The sequence below is a fragment of the Alexandromys fortis genome, unplaced genomic scaffold, assembly GCF_014885135.2.
Source record: "Alexandromys fortis isolate MF-2015 unplaced genomic scaffold, M_Fortis_MF-2015_v1.1 scaffold_385, whole genome shotgun sequence".
In the NCBI taxonomy this organism is placed as follows: domain Eukaryota; kingdom Metazoa; phylum Chordata; class Mammalia; order Rodentia; family Cricetidae; genus Alexandromys; species Alexandromys fortis.
This window is the reverse complement of record NW_026068265.1, coordinates 326,780-350,380: the sequence shown is the minus strand read 5'-3', so window position 1 is coordinate 350,380 and position 23,601 is coordinate 326,780. Positions and strand designations below refer to the sequence as shown.

The following is a 23,601-nucleotide window of genomic DNA, read 5'->3' as shown; positions in this document are numbered from 1 at the left end:
TGCTCCCACTCCAGACAGACGCAGGTTAAGATCCTCTCTGGTAAGCCAACTCATGGGCTACACAGAATATTAGAAATGGGTTAGAACAATATGTAAGAGCCAATAAGAAACTGGACCTAGCCGGGCCAGGCAGTGTTTGAAAGAATACAGTTTCCGTGTAATTATTTCGGGCATAAGCTAGCCATGCGGGCGGCCGGGTGCCGGGGACGCAGCCCTGCCGCTCCTATTTCAACATGTTTTCAATCCCCTTTTCAGTTTACTTCTCACCTCAAAGAATATAAAACTGATTTCTTTAAGGTTTGGGTTTGTTTTACCCAGATGGGGGAAAAATGATGTTAATTTTCAATGTCATAGCCTCCTAATTTTCCTCCACATTTCCCCAAATGCAGAGGATCCCTCCTGGAATCTATGGAGGCTAGACATGAATATCTAGGCCTTGAGTGTTAGCAAGCACCTTGAGGAGCAAGAACCTTCTAGAAAAGTACATTGCATTAAAAAAAAAAAGGTGGCCTCTCAGTTGACACCATCTAAGAGTATGATCTGTGGAAATGGAAGTCAAAGAATCAATCTAGAAACCATTTTTTAATAGCAGGAGCAAGAATACATGAAAATAAAAAAATATGTTTTATATGCACCAAAGAGTACAAACAATGGTACAGTTGTGAAAACATTAACACTGACAAGAAGAGATAAATTACTTTCTTTAATTGAATCACATGAAATCAAATGTTCAAAAGGAATTTAAAAACATAATGCTTAAGCTCAAAATTTTTTAGTTCTTTGAAGGTTTTTTTCCCAATGACTCTGTGAGTGGACAGACTGACAGTTTCTTCTTATTTGATACCTGATCTCATAATGGGACTTTAGGGTTAGTAGGAGTTATATTATTTCCAATTCAACCCAAAGGGTATAGCGGTTTATAAGCGGAACACAATAGGCAGGAGAAAACATCAAGCAATTAAGCTGCTAAAAATCTCTCATTACTTAAGTCGTCTTCCCAAGTCCTGCTGGGCTGGGAAAACATGGTCATCTTGACAATTTGTAGATATTCTAGCCTTGACCCACTTGCACAAGATGTGCAAGAGACCTCAAGGGAGTGCCCAGTGTATTCAAGAGCATGTTCACTCCCAGGCTATCAAGGCTCTCTCAGGAACACTGTATTCTAGAAGATTCATTTTTATCTAGTAAGTTAGATTTCTAAAAACAAGGTTGTTCTTGAGTGTAATATGGTCTGTTTCCCTTGTCTTGAACAGTTCAAGAGACTCTGATTTTTCACCAATATTTTCATAAATATTGCCATGGTTAAAAAAAAAACAAGGTTGTTAAGGCCATAGTTTTAGTATTTACACTCTCACATGAGGACATGGGTGACAAAAAATTTTATTTTTTCCAGAACTTCAGCAGACAGAGAACACTAGCTGAAATCTCCAAAATTCCAGATCCATAGAAACTATGAAATAACAACAAATTTCAGTAATTATTAGTGAAGAATGACTATAAAACTAATATATCAATTTTCCCTAGGAGCTGAATACCATGATCAGACATCAATAAGTAATTGGACAGGCATTCCCACACTTGACAAAAATTATTTGTAGCTTGTGTTTCTCATGAGAGACTTTTATCCAAGATACATAAAAATGTTTGTAACTCAATAATGAAACAGCAAACAATTCAGTAAAAATCTATGAAACACCTAACAACATTTCTCCTAAGATATATGTAGTAAGTATATAAAAACATAAAACTTCATGAGCATAAGACAATGCAAATCAATATTACAAAGAGATGTGTTTTCTATTCAGTAAGTTAGTCAAAGTGTTTTTTTTAAAGGAACATAACACATGTTTGTGACATATAGAGAAACAGGAACCCAAATATATTTCTAGTAGGAATGGAAATTGGCACAGTCAATATAGTAAATGTTCTAGAAGATCTTTAAAATGATTAAACTGACCTAATGAAATCAACGCTCTCTACCTTAGCGGAATTAAAGCACCTGTCCCAGAAATCTTATGTATGAGTGTTCATAAGAATACTTTTTTTGGATCTTGGAAGGTTATTTTATTGGTTTTTGTTGAGCTCTACATTTTTCTTTGCTCCCCTCCCTGCCTCTCCCCTCCCCTTCTACCCTCTCTCAAGGTCCCCCTGCTCCCAATTTACTCAGAAAATCTTTTTTTTTTTCTACTTCCCATGTAGATTAGATCTATGTAAGTCTCTCTTTGGGTCCTCATTGTTGTCTAAGTTCTCTGGGATTGTGATTTGTGAGCTGGTTTTCTTTGCTTTATGTTTAAAAACCACCTATGAGTGAGTACATGTGATAAATGTCTTTCTGTATCTAGGTTACCTCCCCTAAAATAATGTTTTCTAGCTCCATCCATTTTCCTGCAAAATTCAAGATGTTGTTTTTTTTTCTGCTTTGTAGTACTCCATTGTGTAAATGTACCACATTTTCCTTACCCATTCTTTGGTCAAGGGGCATTTAGGTAGCTTCCAGGTTTTGGCTATGATAAACGATTGTGCTATGAACATAGTTGTCGGTGACAAAGAAGAAAACATACAATTGCCTATCAGATAATAAATAGGTAAATAAACTTTGGTGTCATTGTATTGTTTAGCCAGCTCTGTGGTTAATGTGTCATGGATGAAGCTTCCTTATCATTTCTAAAAAAAAAAAAAAAAAAAAAAAAAAAAAAATCTTACAGCAGAACTCCTGGTTCTCTGGCTCTTACATTAGCCCCCACTTCCTTGATGTTCCCTGATCCTTAGGTGCAAGAGTTGTAGGTATATCTATTGTAGGTGGGTACCCTACAATCAGTCATTCGATACATTTTGAGTAGCTGTTTTTTTTTCCATAACAATGTTCTCCATCTGCTTCAGAAATAGCAAACTCTGTGGTGTAAGAAAATATGCACACCAGTGAAATCTCAACAATACGGTTAGCCTAACAAGACCCACAGTTGACATGCTGTCAGGATGGATTGTGGGAAATTCATCCTTAGATGACGAACTACAGGAAAATGAAGATTGCTGAGTAAGGGAAATTTAGTTTTCTCCAGAAACAAGACCCCTGATAATTTATCCAGTCCCAAATGACCAGCTCTAAACTCATACACATATGTGCATCACTAAATGAACTCAACCAGGTGTGTGTGTGCACGTGTGCATGCGCGTGTAACAGTGATAAAGTAGAATAGGTTGAGAGAAAAGCAGACAGTTGAAAGGATGCAGGAGGAACCGGATGTGGAAAAGTGGGTAGAAGTGACGTGATTATGGTTCTCTAGCATTAAAATGTTTAAAATTAATTAAAATAAAATGAGAGAATTTTATTGTTTGCTTGGGCTGTAATGAGAAAGCATGTTCTTGTGGTAATAAAATCAAAGTAAAGTGAATTGCTGAGTGGACTCATTTAGTAATGAGACCACACACTGCACTCTGATGTGCATAGGCTTGCACAGTGAGACACAAAGCATGTCACAACAGCGACTTTTCTTATTCTTGCTTCCTCCTGAAGGAGCCTAAGTGACATCTGAGACTTTGTCTATTATCTGAGAAAAAAAGGAGGGCTGGGCTGCATAGATCTCAGTCTTTAACATGGGCAAAGATAACCACTAAAATAATTTTAAGACTCTCTTTATACCAGGACATCAACACAAAGTTTTCTTCTTTGACTAATTTAAACTAAAGCCTTTGTCTAAATTCAAAGTAAAACTCAAAATGACCTCCAGCACTTCATGTCTTCAGTGTTTTTTATCCTCAACTCTAATGCTGGCCTAAGGTCAGGATTTGTGCAAGAGGCATAACAATAAATAGTTCCCATTTATCTGAAACATGCTTATTTGCTATGAGTTCACAAATATTAGTTTGAGCTTTTATTTTTAAATCAAATTATTTTCAAAACATTTAAAACGTTTCTAAAAGCTCTCAAATGAGGAAAGGAAAAAAAACAAACTGGTTTAATGCAATAAAAAAATTATTTCATTTCCACTTATAACATCTAAATAGCTTTCTACTTTCCTTGGTCACTAAATACTCCAAGGCCTTATTCTATTAGTTACTAAGGTAACCCAAAGCTGACGGCATGTTGACATACCTTCCAAGGCCAAGAGGTTTTGCAGTATTTCATAGATAATGTCACATTAACCTCAAACTTGTCCTTTTCACAAAAGAACAGTAGTTGATTGAATGAATTTTCTGTCATTTTATTTTTGTTTTTCTTTAATGGGGACTTTTGATTTACTTTCCTACAACTACTACATATTCTGTTGTTGAAATAACCTGTTAGCAGAAGCCAGATATCTCTATTCCTTTCTTCATCCAAACATTCAATAAGTCCTCATGCAGCTTACTCACAGTGGAGTCAGAATACATGTAGTTACCCAAGTGGCACTCCAAAGAAAACATGTCTATTAACCTACTCTAATGTCCTTATAAATATATGCCTATGAAAGTCAGAACAAACAAGACATAATGGAGATAAACCAGTCATTGTGAGGAAGTTTTTTTTACCAAGAAAGTAATTCCTCAAACTAAGCCAATTTAATGGTAAATTAAGATAATGTAAATTTGAATTGCTGTATTAAACACTGACAGAATCAGCAAAATATTATTTTACTATTTAGAAAGCATGCACTTCAAAAAACGATGGAATATACATATAATAAATCAGAACCAAGAAAATGCCAAAGGAAAAAATCAAGCTAGTCTCAACTATTTGAGAAAGTTCCCCAAACCAAGCATTTGTATTCTAGAGTTCCTCATCTTCATCATTCCACAAGTTTGTTAGAGCCTTTAAATGTATTTATCTACTTCCAATTCACCACATCTTCAGGGTTGTTTTAATTTGGCTTTATTAAAGGATATTCTATAAAAATGGCATTTTTCTATGCCATCAATTACATTAAGATCATATTTAATGGATTGAATAGGTTAATACAATTTCTTAGAATAAAATAATTTCACTGAATCAGTAGTGCTTGATTCAATTTAATAACTGATAGATGGATAGTGCCAATGTGACAGACAGACATACACAGCAAAATATGCAGCTAGGAAGAAAACTGATATAATGAAGTTACAGGTAAATGAATGAAACTGGAAAAGGTTTTACCAAGTGAAATTACCCAGGCCCCAAAAGACAAATGTCAGGTGTTTTTTTAATTAACATATTTTTATTGATTTTTTGGGGAACTTCATAACACTTACCTCAATCCCACTCATTTCCCAGTATCTGTATCTGCCCTTTACCCATATAGGGTCCTCCTAAAGGAAAACTAAAATAGAAATAATCACTATAAGATAAAAATAAATAATAAAAAAATAAAAGTGCAAATACGAATATTAAGAAACAAACCAAGAAAACCCGCTTTGCTCCTCTGTGTTTCCCATCTCCCCTTCACTTTTCATCTATCTCAGCAGCATTGGGAGCTGCTGTGGCATGCAGTAGACCTTTATGTCCAAATAGCTTTACTTGCAAATGTTCACTGCAATGAGTCACTGGTCAGGTTCAAGGCCTCTGGCCTCTGGTACAACAACAGTCTGGACACTCACTGAAACTCGTCTTGAATGTCCTGAAGTTGCCCTGAGTCATGGAGACCTTGTGGCTGTGCTTCTCCAAGGCCAGTCCCTACACATGCTGTGCTCCAGCAGGTCACGATGCCATCGATGTTGGGTAGTGCCAACTCAAAGCCCTGCGTGTTCAGCTGGCTTGTTCTGACTGGGCTGCTGGGCCCATCACCCTCAGGTGAGGGATGGAGCCAGCTCTCCCACACTGGTGATGAGGGATGGGGCAAAATTTCCCAAAGGGGGATACAGCTCTCCTATTAGGGCTGGAGCCAGGCTTCCTGTGCCAGGGTCATCAGAGTGGTTATCACAGGTCCTGCGAGGGGTGGGGTCAGCTCAGCAAGGCCCTTGTGATTTAGCACATGGTTCAACCCATGGTTCACATGGGGCCCTCTGTTAACACGTACCATAAACATCAACAGGGACCACAGCTGCAGTAGGACTCTGGACCCATTCAGCAGCAGCTTGAGCGCACATGTCACCATGGCCCCAGGTAGCAGTGCAGGCCTCTCAGATTGGCATGGGCCCAGCAGCAGAGTGGTCCCAGGCTCCAACTGGTCCCAGGTGGCCTAGAACCCAGGCAATCATATGACCTTCAATGGTAACAGGAACCAGGGACCTCAACACAGATCCTGACTGTAGTGGAGCCACTAACTTCTTGCAGCAGCTCAAACCTGGTCAACACCATGGCCATGAATGGGAGGGCGGGCCACACAGGTTAGCAGTCTCCACCAGGGGAATGTCCCTCAGACCCAAACATGCCCAGAAGCTGGGCATCCCTGTGGGTCTGGGTAGCAATATGGGCCATACACATCAACACAGACCTATGCTGCATGCAGTAGGACCACGGACCCAAAAAAAAAAAAAAAAAAGTCCTTGGCAGCAGCCCCGGCCCAGATGTCACCATATACCCTGGTGGCAGCACAGGCCATTCAGATCAGTATCACCACAGCTGCAGGGCTGCCCTTGGCCACCAATATGGCCCCAGGTGGGGGCCCAGACCCCAGGCATCCTTACAGCCTTATATGGTAACAGGAACAATAGATATCAACACAGACCAAAGCTGAGGCAGTGCCACGGACCCAGATATTACCCTTAGCAGTAACCCAGGACTGGACGTCACCATGGCCCCAGGTGGCAAGCAAGCCTCCCACCCTCCCACATCAGCCTTTGCCTCTTCAGATCTGCTTCTCTCCACAGGACATGAACCAGTCTGTCTCCCCATATCCCACCATACATTTGCCCACCATAATATTGCCTGACCACCCAGGAGCTCAAGGTGCCTAGAAGGTCCATGGTTTGTTCTCCCCACCTAGAGTAAATGCCTCTGGGCATGTTTATGTGTGTGTTCCTCCCTTCCCACTCAGTCCTCGTGACACCAAGCAGGGTAGTAGATTCCTTTCCCTATCCACAGGTTCTTTCTCATATGCAGGAGTGAGCTTCAAATCTTTTGTTTTGTGTGCTTAGACTGGAGTAAACGTGGCAACTAGAAATGGGCCGGTGTGCTAGCAGATGCATCGATAGAGGGGCGGTAGTAATGAGCAGGTGAAATAGAAGCAGATATGGGGAACACTGGGGATGAAAAAGATCAAGTAGTGGCAAGGATGTGGAGTAGCGGGACAGGATAAGGGTTAACTGAAATGAAAGAAGTGTACATGAAAAAGCGACGTGATATTGGAACACAAGTAAAAATATTTAAAAGTAGGATAGAGAAACACAAATGATGTTAAAAATGACAAGAGGGAGGAATACTGGGAGCTAAGGGAATAAGAAGGGATAAGGACAGAGTCTAGGAGAAAGGAAGGATGAGTACGTGAATCAAAACTATAAAATCCATGAAGAAGCCTTATAAATTATCACTAGCGTGCAGGCTAATTAAAGTATAACTGACAAAACAGTTGAACCAATACATATTTTGTGAGCAGGGCTGTTCCCAGAAAATACGAGTATTAAATGAAATCTCAGCACCAACCCTGGGTTGCCTCACTACATATGAGTTACAAGTCAGAAAGGCCCCAGAGTTAGCCCAAACAATGCAATATAGTATTGCCATTGCCTTGAATGCCCACCTTCACTAGATGATGAGCCCCTGTTGCTGAACACCACGAAGTTTTTTGCGAGTCATCCAGAAGTCAGTCTCGAAAGCATGAATTAGCTCTCTTCCTGCTGGATAGGTGTCACAGTGCCTGAAGGTAACTGCCAAGGCTGCTAGAGGAAAAAGGACAGCCGTGGTCTTACCCAGGGCTGGATGGATCCCACGTGCTACAGTACTAAGCTGCCAGGCACACTGTGCTCACTGGTGTAATAGCGATGTTCTTTTGCTAAAATTTAGCAGCTAAATAGTGATGTTGTCAAATTGCTTCTAAGAAATTACAGAGGAATAGTGTTCATTTGCTTGACCCAAAGGCTCAGATTCTACTTCTGTTTCGACACAGTTTAGGCCAATCTGCCTAGGGATGATACCACTGACAGTGGGATGAGTTCTACATCACACCATTCTTTCATTGATTTTTATTGAACTCTACATTTTTCTCTGTTCCCCTCCCTGCCTCTCCCCTCCCCTTCAACCCTCTCCCAAGGTCCCTATGCTTGTAATTTACTCAGGAGATCTTGTCTTTTACTGCATCCCATATAGATTAGATCCAGGTGTGTCTCTCTTAGGGCCCTCATTGTCCAGATTCTTTGGGATTGTGATTTGTAGGCTGGTTTTCTTTGCTTTATGTCTAAAAACCACTTATGAGTGAGGGAGTACATATTATAATTGTCTTTCTGGGTCTGGGTTACCTCACTTAGTATGATGTTTTCTAGCTCCATCCATTTGCCTGCAAATTTCAAGATGTCATTATTTTTCTCTGCTGTGTAGTACTCCATTGTATAAATGTATCCTAAGTCTCTGGGCCATCCAGGAAGTGTCAAGGATAGGATCTCCCTTGTGGAATAGGTTTGAATCTGGACACACAATCTCCACACCAGCCTTATCCCAGCACATTCCATAGGTAAGACAGACTGTAGGTCAAAGGTTATGTGGCTAAGTTGGTGCCCAATGATGAAGAATATTTCTTGAATGGATCATTTGAGATGGAAAGACCCACCTTAAATCTGCACTACACCTGCTAGTGGTAGCCTATATAAAAAAACACAGAAGAGGAAAGTTCTTGTTTTTTTTTGCCTGCTTGCCCTTGCTCTTTATGGAAATTTCATTTTTTCACTGGTTTTCAAGTCTAATTTTTGAGGATTCAATGTGTATCTAAGACAATCTGAGACAACCAGCCTTATAAACAAAACAACTATCAGATTTTTGCACTTTCCATCAGGAAACAGTGATTGTTGGAAAATACAAGCCACAACCTGTAAGGTACTCTATTAAATCTCATTTATATATTCATTCCATCAGTTGTTTCTCTAAAGAACCATGACTAATACACTTACTGTGGTGGTTTGAATAAGATTGGCCCCCATAGACACATATGTTTAAATGCTTAGGGAGGGGCACCATTCGAAAGGATTAGAAGGTGTGACTTTATTGGAGGAAGTGTGTCACTGGGAGTCAACTTTAAGGTTTCAAAAGCCCAATTCAGGCCCAGTGGTTTTGCCTTCTTGCTGACAGTGGATCCGCATACAAAACTCTCAATTATTTCTCCAGTACCATGGCTGTCTGTATGCTCTCGTGCTTCCCACTATGATGATAATGGACTAAATGTCTGAAACTGTAAGGCAGCCCCAATGAATGTTTTCTTTTATAAGAGTTTCAATTGTCATGGCATCTGTTCACAGCAATAGAATAGTGACTATGACAGAAGTTGGGGTAACAGGGACTGCGATATTATTGTGACAGGCTGACTGGGGTTTAAGGCATGTACCACCACACTCCTAAACTTTTCTTTAATCCCTTTCCACAACTTGGAAATTAATCTGAGCAGAAGCTTGCCCAGAGGACACCAATCCATTTATTCCATCTAACATCAGGATTTTCTTTCATCTGTTTGTCTCCTTGAACACAGGACTTAGCTCTATCCCACCTGTTGGTATCCTTTTCTCCTCAACTTGTACGTTTTATAACTTTCCTTGCTCAGCTTGCTTCTTTTCATTATAGAACTGCATAAGAGTGAACACTGATAACCACACAACATAGTCAATGCTATGTTGTTTTGAAATGTCTTTTTCTAAAGCTGTTAATCCATAATTCTTCAATTTATCCTCTGGCAGCACGTGGGTAAGGGCAGAAAGCAGCCATATTTTTCACCAAAATATCACAATAATAGTATCTAGGCCACATACAATTATTCTTCTCTGAAACCTCTTCAGCCAGGGCTACCTCTGGGAGTTTAAGAAAAATGTGTGGATGAAGAGGACATGAATATCTAGCAGGCTAGACTCTGGAGGAAGATGTGGCAAGTCTGGCTCCCAAGTAGAATGGTGAAGCTTGTGCCTACAGTGTTTCTTGGTGATGGTGATAAAGGACCTAGATCCACTGAGAAAATATCCACACCGTACAACACACACTCAGAGTCTGACTCTACTGAAGATCAAGAACCAAGTTTCCAGGAAGAAAGACAGGACTGCATTAAAAAAACCTCCATGGTTGCCTGATAGATGAGCTCTGCCTCTTTGTTGGCAAGCAGATTCAGAGGCTAATGGCCTTGGCCTGTTTTTAGTCTCTGAGTATCCAGGCAGTATTTGTCCTCCTCTAAATCTACCTTAGCAAACTTGTGACTCTGAAGTGAAACCTTCAAGAAAATGTTAAATAACTACCTTCCACCAAATCAAATGCAAAGTGTATAAATTGGTGACATGATCACTCCACAGTATAGTTAAGGAGGAGGTTTTAATTGTAGGTATGGGAGAGAGAACCTAAATCCAAGTTCCTGAGTTGTGGTCACTGGTATTTGTCTCTATAAAATCTGTCTCTTAGGACCTTTGAGGTTAGAGCTGTACTTTGTTGGATTGAATTATCACTGAGGGACACAAGGTGACTGACTGAACAAGGGACGTGAGGACATTTTCACTATCATTTAGCTTCTGTCTCTAATCTCTTTGTCGTGGAACGTCGGCATGTTCAGCTTTCAAGCACTGTGTATACAACTCCACTCACCCTGCACTTATGACTAAAAGCAGTAAAGTGACAATAATGGACACATATTACTCCCCATCTTACAATGTCCTGTTCCATGCACCTTAAATGTATGTTTCCTGTCTCCAGACATTGCACTAAACTGGCAGTGACCTTCGGTCACTTCCCAGATAGATTTCCCTTTGAAGGAGGGCAATAATCTTCCTGGGAAGATTGTGTCTTGGGGAAAAAGCTTTCATCCTAAAGGACCCAGAATGGTCTGTTCAGGAAAATAGGACCTAAAATATGAGCCAATGTGGGCAGGACCTCAACTTCACCAGCCTTTCTTTATGATGGAAACCTCCCACTTCCTTCCTTGATTTCGTCTCTGTTTTTTTTAAACTGATAATCCCTTGGTTTATTTACAAAATCAAAATGCAGTTATCTCAAATTTTATATCTGAAGCAGAGGTAGGAAGTAGATTTTTCTGGTTGAATTTTTTTCTGTAAAAATAGACTGTATTTTAAACCTCACCACAAGTTTCTAAGCACTTTCTTTTGCATTTCATCTTTTTTTAATTAATTAGTTTATTTTTAAAACAGTCTTTTCTCATTTTACATACCAATCCCAGTTGCCACTCCCTCCCCTCCTCCTGTTTCTTCCACCTCTTTGCCACCCCACCCCCATCCACTCCTCAGAGAGGGTAAGGCTTCCCATGGAGAGTCAACAAAGTCTAGCACATTGCTTTGAGGTAGGACTAAGGCCCTCTCCCCATGTCTAGGTGGATTAAAGTATTTCTCCAAAGAGAATGCATTCAAAAAAAAAAGCCAGTTCCTGCACTAGGGAGAATACTGATGCCACTGTCAGGGGTCCCACACACTGCTCCCATCATCCAGCTGTCACCCACAATCAGAGGATTCCTTCTTTGTTTAAACATAGAGCCTGTGTCCCTACTTACAGCACACGTTTAGGATCACAAGACTGTTTCATTTTTTTTCTATTCCCAGCGGATTTCTTTCAACTCGTTTCAATAATAAAACATGTCTTTACTTAGTGTACTGGGAGGATAGTCAAACCTAGTTAGCTGATGCAGCCTGAGCTGGGGATTTAGCATTAAACTGCACTTAAACAGCAGCACCTGCTTGTGCCAGTGCTCCTTTGGCCTGCCTGGATACCTCAGATGGTTTACACAGACGTACAACTCATCTTTCTCTTTAGGTGCGCTGATTAGTGCTTCTGTTTCTTCCTCCCCCAGGGTCTTCTTCTCTGTATGATGCAGAAAGATGGAACTAAACGGAGAGGACAAAAGTGGGAACACAACTACTCAAGGGAACACTATGTGTCATCACTTGTCCCGGGGGTTGGCCTACTCACAGCCATACACTGCTTTCCAGCTACTCCAAGATAGGGCACCAGGATTTATAGGATGCTCTCCTGGGAAATATAGCCTTCTGAATTCCAGTTACCAGCTCCCTATCCCATATCTCCAAAGACACTGCATTGTGTAAGAAGATATTTTCACTTGCTTTCCATGTGGGACGCAGAGGAACTAGAGCAGTATTACTGGTATATATGCATTCTTCCTAATCCTCTATCCATTGCAGCGCTTCTGCCCACCTGGATCATGCCCATAGAAAGCCCAGTGCTTTCCCATAGTGATCCATTCTTAACATCAAAGCACACTGGGATTTCCTGGGCATTTGAGACCTATGCAAGTAGGGGGAGAGAAGCTGACCGCTAACTACTAGTGAGGAGATACTACAGAAGGCACTCAGCATCCTCAATACAAAGATTGGCCTTCCTACCCAAAAGAAACCCCCAAAAATCTGTTAAGCAGTGCCAAGGGCAAGAAGTCCTGCTCTACATGCAAAGCACTCCAGGACTTAAAGGTCTTCAACCTGCATACGCGATGGCATTTCTGTGTGTCATTTTTCAGTTTAACTGCAAACCTCTCACCTTAGCGTCAGTCCTTTCGGTCTATGCTGTTTCATCAGTACTTTTGTCCGCCACAGATCGCTGACAGTATCTGAATACATGCTTGTGGCTGGCAGACTTTAATATATGAACACCTTTAAAGAAAACAACACATAAGACAAGTAGGAGAAAATACAAGCTTGACTCATACCCACAGAAACCAGGTTGATGTTTTACTCAGAATGACATGATAATTGCATTAGCAATGTGTGCACATGTGAAATTTCTCAAAGGGGTTTTCTGGCAGATGTTACAAATGCCAGAGTCCTCACTTCAGGCCTTTTGAATGATCAGTTTGAAAACATAGGGGACCTTCACTTCACTCTGTGGTGTCAAAGAGTTCATCTCAAAGAGGAATATACTCACACCAAAGAGTGACGTGGCCCCTTATTGGGAGCACAGCGGTGTAGTGTTTATAAGAGCATCTTTCTTAACAGGAAAGGTGGGAGGAAAATCAAGTATGGTTTGGCCATAAAGGTCTACGACATGGTTCCAGCTCACAGAAACATATGTGCGAAGGCAGCTAACACGCAAAATGAAAGAAGAGAACCTGTATAAACATATCTGCATATTAACATGTGGGCCTTTCATGCCCCTGAAGTTAATGGCCACTGCACTGAAAATAAGGACTACAGGTTTCATCAAAACGGCCCACACTATCAGTGTCTGTGCATACTGAAATTCAGGTGAAATGGTCCATGTTGAATTGATAGGGTTGTCACCAGCCTCCTTATCACAGACCCAGAGATGTTAAACTCTTGCAGGTAATAAGCTTCCCAGAGTCCAATGGATACAAATGGCACAGCCTTGTTGTCAAAGTCCCACAGGTGCCAGCATCAACTGCTCGCAAGGGTGATTTCAAACACCAAAGCTGACAGGCTACAGATGAGTCTGCTCAGTTTGAAGATACACTCCTTTGCCACAGCAAATCTGAAGACGAAAGAGAAGAAGTAGAGTCAAGCCAGGAACACAGAGAAGGAGAAAAAAACAGGTGTATAAAGCACTAAGTGTTCACACCTTGTCCCTGCTGTCTCAAAGTTGTATTTAAGTGTTCTATCCATGTATTATGGCTTGACACACTGGAGGTAACAATATAAGAAGCCTGGAAACCCAAGTGTGGCAGAAGTAACCACTTTTAAGATACTTTGGACAACAATTTCATAATATCCATCAAATGCTGAAATGTTTATATTTGTTGACTAGGAATGTCAATGCTTGGAATTAATAATGACATAAGAGTTTGCAATATAATATACAAGATGATACCTTTTCACCTCTGTTTGTAATATTTCAATGTTATTAATAACTTAAAGCAATAAGTAGAGCAGTACTCAAATTGTCATTTCTAAAAGAATTGTAGCAGAACATTTATAACTATTACAAATTAAACTTTTCTATATCACCTTAAGAAAAAATGAATAAAAATTTAAAAACAATACACATAGTAAACCTATTTAAGTCAAAATGATTGCATACTTGACATATGTAGATATGTTTATATATGTAGTGAAAGAGATGTGAACATGGCAGGTACACTCCTTTAAAGGAGCCCCTCTCAGATCCACTGAGTGGCTACACTGTCATTCTTATTTGTACATATTTTTGAAATGTGCACATTTCTGAAGGAAGCTATACATATTTAAAAAAAAATAAAGCCACTGGGTAAATGGCCTTCAAAAATCTATAGGTAAGCCGTTTGGGGGCTATTCCAGCAGTACAGTGATAGATAATAGATAATATGTGTGAGACCCTGAATTATTTTCTCAATACCACATATCCGCAATCTCTGTGCAAAAGAGGTGGAATCACAGATATTACTAATTATTACCCATCTCTTACTCAAATTTTCAGAGCTATGTAATTGATTTTATGTCAGTGAAACTAAAAAAAAAAAATGATCCTGACAAATGTCTTTGACAAAAACCTACACTCCATATTGGCACTGTCAGACAACCTTTTGGGACTTTCTTTTAGTTCAGATCTTTAGGTGTAGCATTAGGGAGTCTGCATGGGACTGGCTTAGGCCCTGTGCATGTGTGGGACAGCTGGGAGGCTTGGACTATTTGAAAGACTCCTAGCAGTGAGATCAGAACCTGTCCCTGGCACTTAGCTGCCTTTTGGAAACCCGTTCCCCCATGCTGAATTACCTTGCTCAGCCCTGATGCAAGGGGAAGAGTTCAGTCCTGGCTCTACTTGATAAGCCAGGCTTTATTCAAGCCCATGGGAGGCCTGCCCCTTTCTGAATGGAGACTGAGAAGGAATGGATGGGGAGGGGTAGATAGGAGTCATCTGAGGTGGGGGAGAGAATGGGAGTAGAGGAGAAAGAGAAAACTGTGGTCACTACATAAAATAAATGAAGAAAAGCCAGTTAAAAATTTTAAACCTCAGACCCTCAGGACACCTGCTGTGTCATTTAGCAGAAAGAAAGATAGAGGATTTTTTTCAGTCACTAAGCATGTGGAAAATGTCATTACCAGCGCCCATTCTGAAGGCTTGAGGGCACTGTCCCCCCTTGCCAGGAAACCTTCCCTAACAGATACCCACTGCTCCACAGTTGTCTCTGGGACTTGTTTCCTGACTGGAAGAAGACAGTAGCAGTACTACTTGGGAAGTTGTATCAGCTAGATGGGTGTGCAGGTGATAGTGGCTTGGGTAACTCCCCTGCCCATGAGCTTCCCTTGCCAAGGCAGACCTGAAACAGTGGCCTGGAGTAGCAATGTGCTTTAAAGCACAACTGGAGACAGGATGGAGCTTGCTGCTCTGCCTAATAAGTGAGCTAGCCTTGTAGGATTTGGTGCTACCCATGCCTGAAACCCATGGAATAGATGCATGATTCATAAAGACCCAATTTCGACTCCATGCAACTAGATTTAAGATTTTACCTTTGTATATTGTGGGTGAGGACATTTGTGTGATGATTGGATCATAAATGTTCTTCCTAGTTATAGGAAATGTCACAATAGAGGCAGTTGCAGGAAGACAGGAAGCACCTTCAGCAAAAAAAAAAAAAAGTTCTGTTAGGCAAATATTGCAACTCAGAACAAAGTCTTGCCAATCCCTGACTCTCACAGACCTTTCCATTCCTCTCTGGTGCTTGACTTAGTTGGAGCGCCATTTAAATACTTCAGAGATATTATCACACCTGATATTACTGACCCTTTAATGACAGCCACACAATCAGTATCCCCATTTTATAGACAGGGAAATAACACACAAAGGTTAATTTATATATTCAGCTTCAGGAAGCTTCTCAGATACAATGGACACTGAAGCACCTGTAGACCTCATAGTCACACTCTGGGATAGCTGGCACTTATGATAGCCAACCGAATTTACACACATCTAATCATATTGCAGTGGCTTTCTCTGGCCTTTTGTGTCCTGTGAAAGTGAAATTATTTAATGAAAACTACATGAAAAATATAAAATACTTGCCTCTTTGTCTAAGTCCAAGTGCTAGCAACTATGAACTATAAAATAAGTAAACAACTATAAAAATTCTTATGTTTCCACGGATATATATATATATTCACCTTTTCTCTTTTTGTGTTTTACTATAATCATGACTGTCTTAGTTAAGGTTTTTATTATTGTGATAAAATGTCATAGACAAAAGCATCTTGAGAAGCAAAAGGTTTATTTCACTTATTCTTTCAAATCACAGTGCATCATCAAAAATGTCAGGTCGGGAATTCAAGGCAGGAACCTGGAGTCAGGCACTGAAAGAAGCAGAAGCCATGAAAAAAAAAAAAAAAAAAACACTGCTTTCTGGTCTGCTCCCCATGCCTTGCTCAACCTGCTTTTTTAAACCAGCCAGGACCAAAAGCCCAGGATTGACACTGCCCACAGAGGTGCTAGGACCTCTCAATCATTAATCAAGAAAATGACCTATAACTTGCCTGCAGGCAATCTGATGGATGGATCTTTTAATTGAGTTCCAATTCCTCTGTAACTCTTTGTTGTATCATATTAACAAAAAGCCATTCAGTATAATGACTGCCACCTGATTTTTCAGAAGATTGTAAAAGCATACTGTTTTACTTCTTACTATGGGTAAAGTTGAAGAACCTTCCTTTCCCTAGGCACACAGGTAAAACGAAGCAGAACAAAATGAGCCAAGAGGAGTGAATAGAGAAGATATATATGTTTTTATAGCTCATTTCTTCATACTTCAGTATATTGTTTGTGGTATAAGATCCAAAGAGGAAAACCATGGCTCCATTTTATATAAAAATTAATTTAAACTACTTAATAAAGGCTGGAAGATGGATAAGTGGTTAAGAGTCCTAGCTACTCTTCCAGGGGACATGGGTTCAATTCTCAGCATCCACTTGGTGGCTCACACCTGGCAGTAACTCCAGTCCCAGGAAATCTGAGGATATCTTTTGACCTTCATGGGTGATGTGGTGCAGAGATAATAGTCAAACAAATACTCATAAACATGAAATAAATAAAATATCAAAACAGTTTTGTACTGACTACTTATGTCAACTGAATACAAACTATAGTCATTTGAAAGGAAGGAACCTCAATTGAGAAAATGCCTGCATAAGATGGGGGTATAGGTGAGGCTGTAGGGCATTTTCTTAATAAGTAAATGAGGGAGATCCCAGCCCATTGTGGGTGGTGCTATCCTTGGGCTAAAGGTCCTAGGTTCTATAAGAAAACAGACTGAGCAAGCCATGAAGAGGAAGTCAGTAAGCAGCACCCCTCTATGGCTTCTGCATCAGCTCCTATCTCCAGGTTCCTGCCCTGTTTGTGTTCCTGTCCTAACTTCCTTCAGTAATCAACAGTGATATGGAAGTATAAGCCAAATGAACCCTTTCCTCCCTAACTTGCTTTTTGGTCATGGTATTTCATCACAGCAATAGTAATCGTAAGACAGGTTTTAACTGCTCAATATGAGCAATATTTGAGAAGTAGAGATTGCATCGATTTGGAGGATTAGAGCAGCAGAGAACTGAGGACCTGAAGGACTGAGCAGTCTACAACTCTACAAGCTTGCCTGAAGGACACCTACTGAACCTGATGGCATCCAAGGTGCACACCACTGACTAGCAGCTTCCCAAAATCTACTCACGGTAATCTGTTAAAATAAATTTCTTTTAAATAGTGGGAAAGGCCCTGTGCAGTTTTAGCTACTGCTTTGTTCACCTTGGGGATTATGGGATCATTCCAAATGTCACCCAAGTTTTTATGGATATCTACTAGCATATTTTATGGATAGTTACTAACAGAAAAGCTAAGATCCTCACAGCCAGTCTTCACAGTGGCCGTGGTGCAACTCTGCCCAGCCACCTGTTCTTCTGGTTCTGGTATATATGAAGAAGTCTATCTTGAACTCGATCTTATCTACTGTGATGATCATATCATTGGCAACCCTGGGGTGTTCTGCAGGCCACCTTTCCTACCATCTGGTTTGGACTGGCATACTTCAGTCTACTGTCATTAGCTTGATCGTATCTAGCAGCTGCATAGGTATTATCTTTGTACTATGTATATATCAAGGCAAAGCCACCTCCAGTGCTGACTCAGGGACAGTGTGTGGGAGAAGAGGGAGATGCAGTTCAGGAAGAGTATGTTCGGGGCATCTAGGACCAAGGATAAGTGCTTCTGAAACAGCTTTCACTGCTCAGCCTTGAAAGAAAACATGGAGAACAATCTTTTGTCTTTAGGAACATTCATTCAATAGGCCAGAATTGTAGCCACCACTAAGGCCTTGGAGTTGACAGAACACATAGTGATAATCATATGCACATACTCTATATACTTCTTCCTGCTATTACACGCCAGTGTTTCAATAGGAAAAGAAGGGGATTATTAACCATCCAAATAGCCATGTCGAATATATACACCAGTGTGTTGCCAGCCTCTGAGTGGAGTAGAGTGGAACATTGTGCTGCACAGCTTGAAGAGTGTTGGGAGTATGTCTTTGGAGAAGGACTCATTGCTTGGGGGTTATCATCTGGTCCAGCTGTGCAGTTGCCGGGTCTGTGGACTTCTGCCTTCCGTATACTTATGCATCTTTATGGTCATCATGATCCAAACCTGAACCTAGGCAACATATGCCTGATCTACACTGTCTGCTGTGGGACGGCTTCTGGCCCTACCGAAGCCACGATCAAGAGTGGATTTCTGCTGAGCCCACACCTGGGGCTATACCGGTATTCAAAGGCCACCCTGCCCGCTGGGTCCATGCTGTGCTAAGTGACCTGAACTGCCTCCTGGAGCCATGGTGCTGTCACCAGCAGCCATGCCTAGGTCAGTGGTCCTGCTGCAGCTGTGGCCTTTGTTGATGTCCGTAGTTCCTGTTACCACCAAAAACAGTGAGAGCAGGGCTACAATTAGTTGGCTCAAGCAGGCCCTTTCTCCAGGGAAGCACAGTAGAACCGTCCCTGCCGGCCACAGTGTGGGTCAGCAGGCCTTGACTATGCAATAGTGGGAGACCTAGCCCTACAGTCTGTCACTTGGTAGCATGGTTGAGGTAGATACGCCTGCCTGCTCCTCAGCTCTCACCCCTTGCCATCTACTACAGGCTGAAAAACTGGTCCCAGGGTCATTCCTGGTGTTGGGAGAGTTGATCCTGCCCCTCAATGGCTGTAGCACTTGGGAGGGTGGGCCCTGATCCTAACTAGGGCAGCATAGTAGAGCTAACCCCATTGATGGAGGCACAGGTGATCCTGCACCACGAATGTGCATGAGAGATCTGGACCTACCATCTGCCATACGATGGAGAGGGTGATGGCGAGCCATTGTGCCCCCTTCCCAACTCCTCATCACCTATGGTGGGTGAGAGAGCTGGCCCTGAGGTCATGAGCGTGGGAGAAGTGGCCCTGGCCCTCAGCTGCAGCAGCACTAGGAAGAGTACGCCCTGCGTCTCACCTGGGCAGCTGACCCTCTTGGCAGGAGCACAGGTGAGCTGGGGCCTGTAAGTGGAGAGCTGCTCCTGCCCCTGCCCCCGCCCCCGCCCTGGTATGCCATGGGATGGCAAGGGTAAGGGAAACATGCCCTCCCTTGCCACCTGCTACAGGTGGGAGAGCCAACCTCAGGGGCATAAGAATGAAAGAGCTGGCCCTGAACCTCACCTGGGCAGAACAGTAGGATTAACCATGGTGGTGTGAGTGTGGGTGACCTGGACCCAAGGGTACGAGAGCAGGAGGGCTGGAGAGCTCACCTGGGTAGTGACAAGGAGGGAAAGCTGGCAGACTGACCGGCTCAGCTACCACCCAGGCCCAGAACCAGGACTACAGGTAGCCCACCCCAACACCCACCTCTGAACTGCTGGAGCATGTGAAGCTGCCAGATCTGCAGATCCAAAGCTACAGGATTACACAAGGTAACAGTACGATATCCGAGAGGAGTCCCAGTGAGGGCCCAGTATTGTGGGTGTAACAAAACCCAGAAACCTCAAATCAGACCAATGACTCATTGTGATGAACAGTAACAAGTAAAGATGCACGAACTAAAGGGGATACTGTGTTACTCACTGGGCCACACTATAACTTCCACCCAGAGGGAATTTTATTGCTTTAAATTTTTTTTTCTTTTGGTGTGGAGGTTGTAAGGGTGGAAGCGAGGGAACAAGGAAATGAGTGGGATTAGGATGCATGATGTGGAATCCACAAAGAAAAGTAAAAAAAAAAAAAATTAAAAAGTGAATTTCTGATAGTGAGCTGGGGAGATACATGGTGAGTAATAAATCAAGATCCCGTTCCAAGAAATGCTTCGGAAGGCAAGAATTGTTGAGAGAGAGCGTGGTATAGCTCTAATGCAGGAATGTTCACGCTGCTGTCTTTGAGGATGAGACCAACATGAGCAGCTTCTGGAGCCTATCATCTTGGATAGAGGACGGCAAGCACCATCTGCACTCACAACCCACACTTCTCACACCCCCCTCCAGGGCCTACTTGAGAATAACTCCGACCTCCATCCATGCCAGATCTCGCCTGACTCAGGCACCACATGTGTATGCGCTAGAGCATTCTAACGGACCCCAATTAGTGCCACCCCCTTCTTAGGACAAGTTAGTATTGTGGAGATAGCTTGACATTCTCCACTTCAGTATACCGAGTACTGCCACAAACCTACAGGGGATCTCAGGGTATGGCTCCTCTCTAGGGGAAATGGCTTTTTAAATTTTATGTATAATATTGGTCTAAGTTTCTCTTCAACCCACCCCGTTCCAAAAGAAACTTAGAGACTTGTTTTAGTAAATATATAGTCACTGATGCCTCCATACCCTCTAAACTGCTATCGGTCCACAGGGATCTGTCACACTGTAGACATTCTAGCCATCTGATGTTAGAAAGAATGATGGTACCTCCACTCTCTGTAACCACACCTAGCTGCCAAATCTCTAACGACACCTCGCTGCCAAATAGTAGACTCTGTGAACCAAGCCATAAAGTCAGTAACTATTCCAAAATTGGGAAGTAATTGCTAAAAACCAGTTATCCCCAAACTATAAAGGTACAGCAGCTTTCATCCCTAGCACCTCTTGAATAAGGTCTCCCCCCACTTCTTCCTCAAGTTAGGAATAAAATCAAACCGTTTTTTTCTCGGTCAAAATGCCTAATAAATATTGCCATTATTGGTACAATGTTTTCTTATTTTAACATATGACTGTTTTATCATAAAAACATAGACAATTGTAACTTTACTATCTTGTAAAAGAAAATGTGTGTGAGGCAGTGTGGCTATTTAATAGCAGTCTCCTCGACCCTAGCATAAGTACCCTTTGTAAAGGATCACTGAAACTTGAAAAGTCAATACATTGAACGGAGCAAAGTCAAGTCCCTGATGACAAGTGTTTTAATCCTGTGACCTCTTGAACATGGAAACACATACAGCAAATAAAAAGCCTATCATTTATAAGTAAAATATTTTGTTTAATTCTTCAAATACCATGATCAATGAAAAACCTGGATTTCACTATGCTAATATATAAATCTCGCTGCATAGTAATGGCTGCTTTATGATATTTCTTAGTCTCCAGAAGTTTCGTATTATTATACAATGTATATTGCCCATATGCATGCCCAACTATCTTTTCTCCACTCCCTCCTCATTGTCCTCATGTCACTCCTCCCACCAAAGCTTCATATCCTCGTTTTATTTTTGTTTGTTTTTGTCATTAACAAACACCGAGTCCAGTTAGTTCTGCCTCTAGGCAGATGATTGTGTGACCATTTACTAGAATATGAGCAATCTATCAATGCCCATATCTCCAAAGGAGAGTAAGTTTCTTACACACAATAGCCGTCAATTTTCAGTAGCTCTTTGTATATAGGCGAGGCTTAGGGGGTCCCCTTCCTTATTCCTTCTTGGCTTTGGGCTTGTCTGATTTTGTGCAAATATTGTTCAGGTAAGCACAGATGCTGTGCGCTGATGTGTGCAATAGCCATGCCATATACAGAAGTCAGCATTTCATGGCTCCGCTCTCCATCAGCAGGCTCTTAGATTCTTTCTACCCCCTTTTTTGGAAAGTTCCCTGCACCTGGTCGGCTGATATATATGAGTAATCCATAGAGATACAGCTAAGTGAAGTGATACTTCTTGAATAATTAAAGTAATATTGTAGAAAGGGAACAAAAAGTCCTAGCAGTATCTGAAATAGACCTTCCTCCATCTGGGCAGGCTATTATAGAGTTTACAACTTCAAGAGAGTTTAATGCACCACAGATAATGAAACTACCTGCATAGACAACTAATCAAAAATAATTTTTAATAATAAATTGTATGCTATTGGCCTCTAATATCCTCTTGCTAAAGCGCATGGCTGGAAATTATTAACTAAGAGATATCAAGGTTCTACTCACATTACATAAATTATTGTCAAGATTTGAATATAAAACGACTCCAACAGATTCGTGTATTTGCATGCTTGGGTGAGCAGCTAGTGGTGTTGATTTGGAAGGCTGTGGAACCTTTTGGGGAAGGAGGCATGACCGGTAAAGCTGGGTCACTAGAAGCAGGGCTTTGACGATTGTAACCCAATTCCACTTCCAGCTCAAGCTCTCTGCTTCTTGATCAAAAAAAAAAAAAATGTGAACAAGCCAAGCCACAAATGCCCGTTGGAACAGACAGAGCCTTTCTCAGGTGTCAGAGACCCTCTAAACTGAGCGTCCAGATCAATCTTTCCTCTCTTCAATTGTGTCTGTCATGCATTTGATCACAGAAACAAGAAAAGCAATCACAGCAATTTTTAATAAATGGACTTGCTGTCAGAACAAAATTGAAATACTGAGGTGGCTGCAGTTGTTTCCTTGTGAGGATTGCGGTGTCACCAATACCGGCTATTACTAATGATATTGGAAAATTTTTCTGAATTAATTAATTTCTAGTACTCTGCACCACTGGTTTATGTACATAAAAGAATCTTATATTGTAGTTACCTCTACACACATATTTCTGTCCTGAAAGCTCTTGTTCTTTTCTTCCTTTTTTGTGGTTTATAAATAAGCTGGAACACTTTCTCTGTAGATGCTTAGTAAGTCTGTGTTACATCTGCGAGGAACTTCTACATTGGATATATGTACAAGTTATTAGGCATGTAATCTGCTAAACTGAAGATGTTACATTTCATCCTACATTTTCAAATCCTTTCTTTTTAAAGCATTTACATTACTATGAAATGGATTCAATGTTCAAATGGTTCTGAAGTGATTCCATTTTTTTCTAATTTGGAAAAAGCTTTCGGAATGCTTCAGAACCTTAAGGTCACTGGTGGCCTCGTCATTTTCCAATGATCTGAGTGAAAGAACTCATCAATAGGAATTTCTAGTTGATGGAGGTACCTGAAAATGTAGACATTGTGGGGGTTTATTACAATTCTTTTTCACTGAAGTAACTGAAATTTGGCCTACTGCCCTTTACATTTTAAAGACTCTAATCATATCATATAAAGTTAGTTCTTGGTATTCGAGATTCTTTGCACTTCTTGCTCCCCATGGTCTATTCTGTAAGAGAAGAGAAGTCTTTAAATTCTCCCAAGATGACTGAAGTTGACCCCAGCT

At 41.3% G+C, this 23,601-nt stretch overlaps 1 pseudogene; it reads right to left on the bottom strand.

Moving 5' to 3' along the window:
• Positions 1–12,859: 12,859 nt before the first annotated feature.
• Positions 12,860–19,339, bottom strand: LOC126494489 (uncharacterized; annotated as a pseudogene).
• Between the last annotated feature and the right edge of the window lie 4,262 nt (positions 19,340–23,601).